The sequence below is a fragment of the Macrotis lagotis genome, chromosome X, assembly GCF_037893015.1.
Source record: "Macrotis lagotis isolate mMagLag1 chromosome X, bilby.v1.9.chrom.fasta, whole genome shotgun sequence".
Lineage (NCBI taxonomy): Eukaryota > Metazoa > Chordata > Mammalia > Peramelemorphia > Peramelidae > Macrotis > Macrotis lagotis.
The window spans coordinates 394,064,754-394,073,977 of record NC_133666.1 but is presented as its reverse complement, the minus strand read 5'-3'; the positions used below and the strand labels follow the sequence as shown (position 1 = coordinate 394,073,977).

At 36.7% G+C, this 9,224-nt stretch overlaps 1 pseudogene; it reads left to right on the top strand.

Moving 5' to 3' along the window:
- Positions 1-1,790: 1,790 nt before the first annotated feature.
- On the top strand, positions 1,791-2,677 carry LOC141500063 (glucosamine-6-phosphate deaminase 1 pseudogene; annotated as a pseudogene).
- The last annotated feature ends 6,547 nt before the right edge of the window (positions 2,678-9,224 follow it).

Below are 9,224 nucleotides of genomic sequence, written 5' to 3'. Positions count from 1 at the left end.
TCTGAGCCTCAACTTCCTTTTCTGTAAAATGGGGATAGAAATATTTGTTTTAGGTAGGGACTTTTTTTTCCTTTCTAGACCTATGATTTTTTTTGGTACTGTGCACTACCAATAAGGAAATTTCCTCTACCAATTCAGATCAGCACCTGCAGTGGTTATTAAGTGGGGGTCTATGAACTTTAAGAAATTCATAATTGTATTTTAATATAATTGACTTCCTTCAATAAAATGCATTTTATTTTTCATATATTTTTATCATATTATTTTGAGAATGGATCCATAGGATTTACCAGACTGCCAAAGAGGCTCATGACCTCAAAATGCTTAAGAACCCCTGACTTCCAATTTTCAGATGAAGAAATCAAAATTACCCTATAGCTATATGAAAAAAAATGCTCTAAATAACTACTGGATTAGAGAAAGGCAAATTAAAATAATTCTGTGACTCACAAGATTGGCTAATATAACAGAAAAGGAAAGATAAATGCTTGAGAAGATATGGAAAAAAGTAGAACACTAACGCACTGTTGGTGGACTTGTGAACTGATCCAACTAGTCATTTGGAACGATACCCAAAGGGCAATTAAACTGTACCTACCCTTGAGATGATAAAAAAGGGGCAAGGACATACAGGTGCAAAAATATTTATAGCAGTTTTTTTTGTGGTGGCAAAGAACTGGGAATTGAGGAGATACCCATCTATTGGGTTGATAAAGTTGAACAAGTTATGGTACATGAATGTAATGTAATACCATTGTGCTATAAAAAATTATGAGCAGGAAGAGTCTAGGAAAAAAAAAGACTTGTTTGAACTGATGCAAAGTGAAGATAAGAGAACCAGAACAAGTTTGTTCACAGAGCAACACTGTTATGATGATCAACTATGATTGACATCTCTTTTCAGCAATATAATAATCTAAGACAATCCATGATGGAAAATGTCATTCATATCTAGAGAAAGAACTCTGGAGTCTGAACATAGAGCTAAGCATATTATTTTTACTTTCTTTTTTTCCATAGCTTTTTTCTTTTGTTTTGTTTCTATTTAATGTCTATTATGTGCCAGGGACTGGATCAAACATTTTTTAAAAATATTATCTCAAAAAAAATTATCTCATTTGATCTTCACAATAACTCTGTTAAGTAGATGCTATTACTATCTTCACTTTAGTTGAGGAAACTAAGGCAAACAGGTTAAGCAAATTTCTCAGGTCACATGCCTGACTTTTAACCCAATGCTCTATCCTCTGTGCCACCAGCTAAATCAATGAAATAATGTTTGTAAAATATTTTATAACTATAAAGTGCTAAATAAACATATTATTTTTATTACTAATTTTATTACTGATTCTATAGAGTCTTCAAATTTGATCCAATGTATTTCTTTTTCTTTTTTTTTTATGACCTATGTATGGTTCATTTTGCTAAGTTCTGTATGAGTTAAGCAATATCAGAGTGAATATTCCCTAAATATTTTCTCATTCTGATTCTCTTTGGTCCATATAGGAAGAATCCTGATCTTATCCTAAGGCAACTAGGTAGTACAGTGGATAGAGTCAGGAAGACTCATATTCTGAGCTCAACATTTCCCAGCTATGTTACTTTAGGCAAATCACTTAACTATTTGTCCCAGTTTCCTCATCTGTTCAATGAGCTAGGGAAGAAAATGGCCAAGGCACTCCAGTGTCTTTGCCAAGAAAACCCCCAAACAAGTTCATGAAGAGTCAGTTATGGATATATGACTTGGGCCGGAGCGGAGGAGCGGCGCGGAAGCGGGCGGTGCAGGAGCGGGTGGCGTGGAGCGGAGGGCACAATGAAGCTCATCATTCTAGAAGATTACCTTCAGGCTAGTGAATGGGCTGCCAAATATATTAGAAATCGAATTATTCAGTTTGGTCCGGGACCCAACAAATATTTCATTTTGGGACTTCCTACAGGGAGTACTCCTCTTGAGTGCTACAAGAAGCTGATCCAGTATTATAAGAATGGGGACCTCTCCTTCAAGTACGTGAAGACATTTAACATGGATGAGTATGTGGGCCTCCCAGGTGATCATCCTGAGAGCTACCATTCTTTCATGTGGAACAATTTCTTCAAGCACATTGACATTTGCCCTATAACCACCCATATCCTCGATGGAAATGCAGCTGATCTGCAGGCAGAATGTGATGCTTTTGAAAAGAAGATCAAGGAAGCTGGAGGGATTGAGCTTTTTCTTGGAGGTATTGGTCCTGATGGGCACATCGCATTCAACGAACCTGGCTTGAGTCTGGTGTCTAGAACTCGAGTGAAGACTCTGGCCATGGATACCATCCTAGTCAATTCCCGGTTCTTCAATGGAGATCTCTAAAAAGTCCCTACGATGGCTCTGACTGTGGGTGTGGGTACAGTCATGGATGCCAGAGAGGTTGTAGTCCTAATTACGGGAGCCCACAAGGCATTTGCACTGCACAAGGCCATTGAGGAGGGGATTAGTCATATGTGGACTGTATCTGCCTTCCAGCAGCATCCCCATGCAGTATTTGTGTGTGATGAAGATGCTACATTGGAGCTTAAAGTGAAAACTGTTAAGTATTTCAAAGGGTTGATGCTTGTTCATAACAAACTAGTGGAACCACTGTACAATATAAAAGAAACTGAGAAAAGTCAATCTTCAAAGAAACCATATAGTGACTAACTTGCCCTTGGAACCAGATGTCTAATTACCCAAAGACATATAGACTTTGAGGGAACAGGTCTTTAGGGAAAAAAAAATTTATTTCATTGATCAGTCCACTCCAATGTTTTATCTGCCTTTGATGAAAATGAGTGTACATGAATATTCTGTATTCAGTTGTAAGGGTTGAAGCTTACAGAAATGGGTGTTTTATACTGTAATTTGATTTTCTCTGAAGTATGTTTTCCTTATTTTCTACCTAAATAAGGGAAAATGACTAATACAGGTACCCCCAAGGCACAGGGAGAGAGAAAAAGAATAGTAGCATGAAAAAATAGACCTGGAGAGAGTGGGCATTTTGGACCTCAACAGGATTACAAGTATAGGTAGGATGGGTAGTCTTGTTTCTCTCTCTTTCCCAGCATACCCTTCACTTCTTAGAGTTGGGTTTAGTAGAACAACAAGAATGTTTCAGTCTTAAGATTTGTGACTACAAGGCCAAACCTTTCACTTTGTGGTCATGTAATATTCAATCACTATAGACAATGTATAGGGCACTGTGGTAGATATGACAATAGACAGGGTAGATTGTCCTCTGCTCCCTAGGATCTTTCTCCATTAGGTGTGACTAGTCATATACCCCAGTGTTATTTCTCTCTTCACTGTTGCTCATTCCACTCACTCTTATGTGCCTATGACAAGTTACTACTGGCTCCTTTACTGGGGAAAAAAAATTTTGTGAGTGATTCAGGTGCCTGTGACAGAACTTTTTGAATACTATATTTTCTACTTGTATTTCAATTTTAGCTAATATGAGATTAAAAAAATTCTGTTTTAAGCTGATGGATGAATGGATTTGTTTCTAATGTGATATTTTCTATTAAATTCAATATTTTCAAATGAAAAAAAAAGAGTCAGTTAGGATTCATCAACATCATCCTTGGGGGGCGGAGCCAAGATGGTGGTGTGAAAGCAGCATTCCTGGGAACTCCTTCCCCCCAAACTCCAAAATACAAAGGATGACTTTAACCAAAATTTAGAGGGGCAGAACCCACAGAAAGACTGAGTGACACATTTTCCCAGTCCAAGATAACTTAGAAGTTTCGTGGGAAAGGTGTGTTTCACCAGGACTGGGAGTTGGAAAAAAGCCATGGCTACAGCCCAGTCCAGCTCAGTGCAGCCCAGTCCAGCACAGCCCAGCCCAGAGATCACCAGCAACAGCTTGAAGGGGTGGGAAGAGAACTCTGCTCCACCGGAATGAGTGTGGAGTGAAGATTACAGGCTGCCGCAGAATCTGCAGTGAGAATCTGGAGAAAGCAGCCTGCACCCCCAGAGACAGTAAGTGAAGTCTGCAGAGATTTCTTTGCTCTCTCTCATGGTAGGACTCTGCTGTGAGCCTACACTCAGATCCAGGTTGCAGTTTGGACTTCCATACCAAGATAGCAGGATCCTCCTTATAGTCCCTGGGCAGAGGGAAGTATGGGGGCCATCTACATATCAAAGCAGAGGCAAGAGAGCTTAAGACCTTGGAGGAATAAAGGTCCCAGTGGGGTGTCCCCCTCAAAAAAAAAAGACCCACACCTTGGAAGTACTGTAAATTAATCTTGGGCTGAGGAAATGAGTAAACAACAGAAAAAGAAGAATCTGACTATATAGAATTACTTTAGTCCCATGGAAGATCAAAACATATACTTAGATGACGAAAAAATGGAAACTTCCATTTCAAAACCTCCAAGAGAAATAGAAAATGGGCTCAGACTACGGATGAGCTCAAAAAAGATTTTCAAAAGCAATTAAGGGAGATGGAGGAAAAATTGGGAGAAGAAATGAGAGTGATGCAGAAAAATCATGAAAACCAAATCAATAGCTTGGTGAAAGATAAACAAATACTGAAGAAAATAATATGTTAAAAACCAGTTTAGGCCTAATGTAAAAAGCAAAACAAAAGGCAAATGAGAAGAATGCCTTAGAAAGCAGAATTGACCAGCTGGAAAAGGAGATAAAAAAAAGCTCTCTGAAGAAAATAACTCCTTCAAATGTAGAATGGAACTAAAGGAAGCTGATGACTTTGCAAGAAATCAGGAAGAAATAAAACTTCCAAAAAAAGCCAAAAATTAGAAGAAAATGTGAAATATCTCATTGGAAAAACAATTGATCTTGAAAAACAGATCCAGAAGAAATAATTTAAAAATTATTGGGTTATCTGAAAGCTACGATCAGGAGAAGAGCCTAGACTTCATTTTTCAAGAAATAATACAGCAAAATTTTTCTGAGATCCTAGAAGCAGAGGGTAAATTAGAAATTGAGAGAATTCACCAGTCACCTCCTGAAAGAGATCCCAAAAGAAAACTTCCAGGAATATTATAGCCAAATTTCAAAACTCCCAAATCAAAGAAAATATTCTAAAGGCTGCCAGAAACAAACAATTCAACTACCGAGGCTCCATAGTCAGGATTACACAGGATCTGGCAGCATCTACATTAAGGGCTCATAGGGATTGGAATATGATATTCCAGAAGGCAAAAGATCTTGGTTTACAACCAAGAATTAACTACCCAGCAAAACTGAACATCCTCTTTCAGGGGAAAAGATGGACTTTCAATGAAACAGGGGACTTTCAAACTTTCCTATTGAAACAACCAGAGCTGAACAGAAAGTTTGATCTCCAAGTACAGGACTCTGGTGAACCATAGAGGGGGTGGATGAGAAGGACTAACTATGAGCAACTTAATGATATGTGAACTGTTTGTATTCCCACATGGGAAGAAGATATTAATAACTCATATGAACTTTCTCATTTATAAGAGCAGTTAGAAGGAGCATATATGGACAGGACATAGGAAGGAGTAGAATATAATGGTATGTAGTAAAGGGATGGAGTCAATGGGCAATCGGGGAAGTACTGGGAGGAAGGGAAATGAGATGAAGAAGCTAAGAAATTTTACATAAGAGTCAAGAAAAAGCTTTTTCAATGGAGTGGAGGGGGAAAGGAGTGAGTCTTCATTCTCATCAGAAATGGCTCAGAGAGGAAATAACATACACACTTAATAGGGTGAGGAAATCTATCTTACCCTAGAGAAAAATAAGAAGAAAGGGACGGGATAAGAGGGAATGGGGGAGGGAAGGGGGGGAATAGGTGATAGAAGAGAGGGAAGATCGAGGGAGAGAGTACTCAGATTCTACACACTTTTGGACAGGGCCAGGATGAAAGGAGAGAGAAAATGGAATAAATGAGAGTGGGGAGAAATAGAATGGAGGTACAGCTAGTAATAGCAACTGCCTGGAAAATATTGAAGCAACTTCTCTGGTGGACTTATGATAACAAAAACAACTCACCCCAGAAACAGAGCCATTGAAATCTGAACAAAGACTGAAATACAATTTTCTCTCTCTCTCTCTCTCTCTCTCTCTCTCTCTCTCTCTCTCTCTCTCTCTGTTCTTGAGGTTTCTCATCTTTTTGGAAAGGAGTATGATTATTCTTATGTTTACTCTTATAACACATTCAATTTTGATCGAAGTAAGGCATGGAAAAAATGTAGAGACTATCAGACAGCCTTCTGTGGGGTGAGGGGAGGGAAGGGAGGGTGGGGGAAAATTGTAAAATTAAAAACCTTACAAAAAAATGATAGGTACATATTACTATTGTACATAATTGGAAAACAAATAAAATGTTAAAACTTAAAAAAACCCCAACCCAGCATCCTTCATCATGGCCATCTTTCAGTGTTCAAGTCATTATGGAACAAGGCTACTTCAATATTTCAATGCATCTATGATCTAATTGATATGAGTATTCCTTCTATTATTTCAGATCATAACCTATCCATACTTCTTCCTGATATTGTATATACCCAATGGCCTGGAGGTGTTCCCACAGTCTTTTTATTGTGTTGTTCCCAGTGTATTAATGTAGCACTCAATATGTCTCTTTGTTTTGTTAATCCTCAACCTTACTATAGAACTAGATCACTTCTTTTTCTTAGACATTTCCTTAGTATCCCTTATACCACTTTTTATATACCTAAAGTAGATTGAATGCTGAATTTGAATTCTGGAAGACCAAGGTTTAAATCTGTCCTCTGACACTGATTAGTTGTGCAATGATGTAATCTTGAATCACTTAAAGTCTTTAAGTTTCAGTTTCCTGATTTGTAAATATAGATAATAATGGTTGTACTACATTCTTTCCAGGGTTGATAATTGGCTCAGATGAGAAATACATATACTATAATCTTTTTGAAAACCCATATATCTCTCTGTTGTCCTTTGGGTGACCCACAATTTTGACTCTATACATGTTGGACACAGGCAGTAAAGATAGATGAAATATTTAGATTAGTAGGTTCTCTCTCACCCTTCCTCATCTATTTTATAATAGCTTCTATCAAATTACTTTACCTAAATGGCTCCCAGTTGCCTCTCAAATAAACTCCAAACTTCTTGGTCATTAAGGCAATCTGAGTCCAATTTCTTTCCAGTCTTGTGATAGTAGTCCCTTTCCCAAAACTTATATTCAAGTCATCTCTGAAATCATCTAGGACTTTTTCTTCAGTCCTTTCCCTAAGTCATTTCCTATATTGAACGTTCTAATTATATTTACAACTCATATTTATAAAACACTTTAAGACTTATAAGCATTTCCCTCACAACCTCATGCAAGGATTACTTTCTTCATTTTTGAGTTAAAAAAATACTGTGCCTTAGAGATGCTAATAACTTGCCAAAATTCAGACAATAAGCAAAGGTAGATTTGAACCTTGGTCCTCTCATTACTCTTTTTACTACACCATGAACCTTTGACTTATGTCTTTGCCTCTTCAGTCCTATCCACTTCTTTAAGAATAAGTTTATACTTTTACCAAAATACTTGCCTTCTCAATGAGGGGGGCAAGTAGGAAGGGTGAAAGAGAATTTGGAATGCAAAATTATAAAAAAAATAATTTTATAAAATTTTATGAAAAACAAAATTATAAAAATTGTCTTTATATGTAATTGGAAAAAAAATATGAAAAAAGTTAGTTTATATACTAACTATATTCTGAAGCCTAACTTGATTTCTACCCTACACCCTATTGAAGCCAGAAATAATGCCTTTTTCTTTGAAAGTCTCATAGTACATACCACTTGATATTTATATAAACTTTCATGTTTTGTTTTTTTTTTCTTGTCAGTATTTATATGTGTTAATCTTCCTTTTGGATCCTCAACTTCTTGAAGGAAAGAACTTCCTATAGTATCCCAACAGTGCCTTCTGTATATAAGAAGTCAACAAATAATTCTTTTTTTTTTTCCTTTTTTTTTAACAAATATTTCTTGAATTGAATAACATTAAAAAAAGCACTAAATTTTGCAAAGCAGACTCCTCACAAACTCTTATAACATAGCTAATAGAAATGAAGTTTTAATCTTACTGAGGAGAAAATGAAAATTCAAAAATTTATATACTTGCCTAGTCTTGTAACTAGTAGGTGTCAAAATTGGGATTTGAATTTGTCTCCATACTTTAAATTCAGTGTTCTTTCCACTGTCTTGTTGGAATATGGGATAAGGACTGGATTGATGATTTCATTGAAATAAGTAACATCCTGATAAAGAAACCCCTCAAGTCACACTAGTCAATACTTCATTGGCTTAGAGCTTCCCAGAGAACAGAGAAATTAACTATTTTTTTTTTTTTGTTCAGGGTCACCTTTCAATCCTCCATACCATATTGCCTCTACATCGTGTTGACTTGGTATAATTCAGAAATCTTCCAGAAGTGATTGCCAGTTTGAGTTAAACTTGTCTCCTACCAAATCTTTTATCAGAACTATGAAATGTCTAATGATTCCTACCTTGGAAGGAAGCCAACAGGGGAGTGCCAGAGAGATCAATACATTTTTGTCAGAAATTTGGAAGAAGTCTTAGGTGGCATGTTTATTAAATTTATGGAAGACATAGAGCTAGGCTGGATTGCTAACATAATGGGTGATAGCATTCAAAAAAGTCTTGACAGGATAGAACATTAGGCCAAATCTAATAAGAAGAAATGTAATAGAATAAATGGAATCTTATATTTGAATTAAAAAAACTAAACATCTGAAATACAAGATGGGGGTAGAGGGACGTGAAGAGAGAGGAGATGACTAAATAGAAGTTTGTCCAAAAAAGATCTGGAAGGCTTGCAAACTCAATAAGATATATTGATCATCAACATCTTCTGACCAATCATCCCCACTCTAAGTTATAGGTTTGGCCATGGAGATCTGTTCATTCCCATTCCTGTGTTGTGAATAATATATAGTCACATTAAAAAAAAAGACATTAAGACCTTATTTGTGGACCGATGATTACATTAGAAGGTAAGCTCCTTAAGATCAGAGATAGTCTGTTTTATATTTGTAGCCCTCAATTTGGCATAGAATATGATATGAAGCAAGTACTTATTAAATGCTTTTTCATTCATTCATTCATGAGGACCAGATGTATTCAAAACCATGTAACCCTGGGAAGTGTCCCACAACCCTTCTCTGGCATGAGACCTAACCTGGAAAGATTCACTTGGCAGAAAGATACCCTATTCTATCAA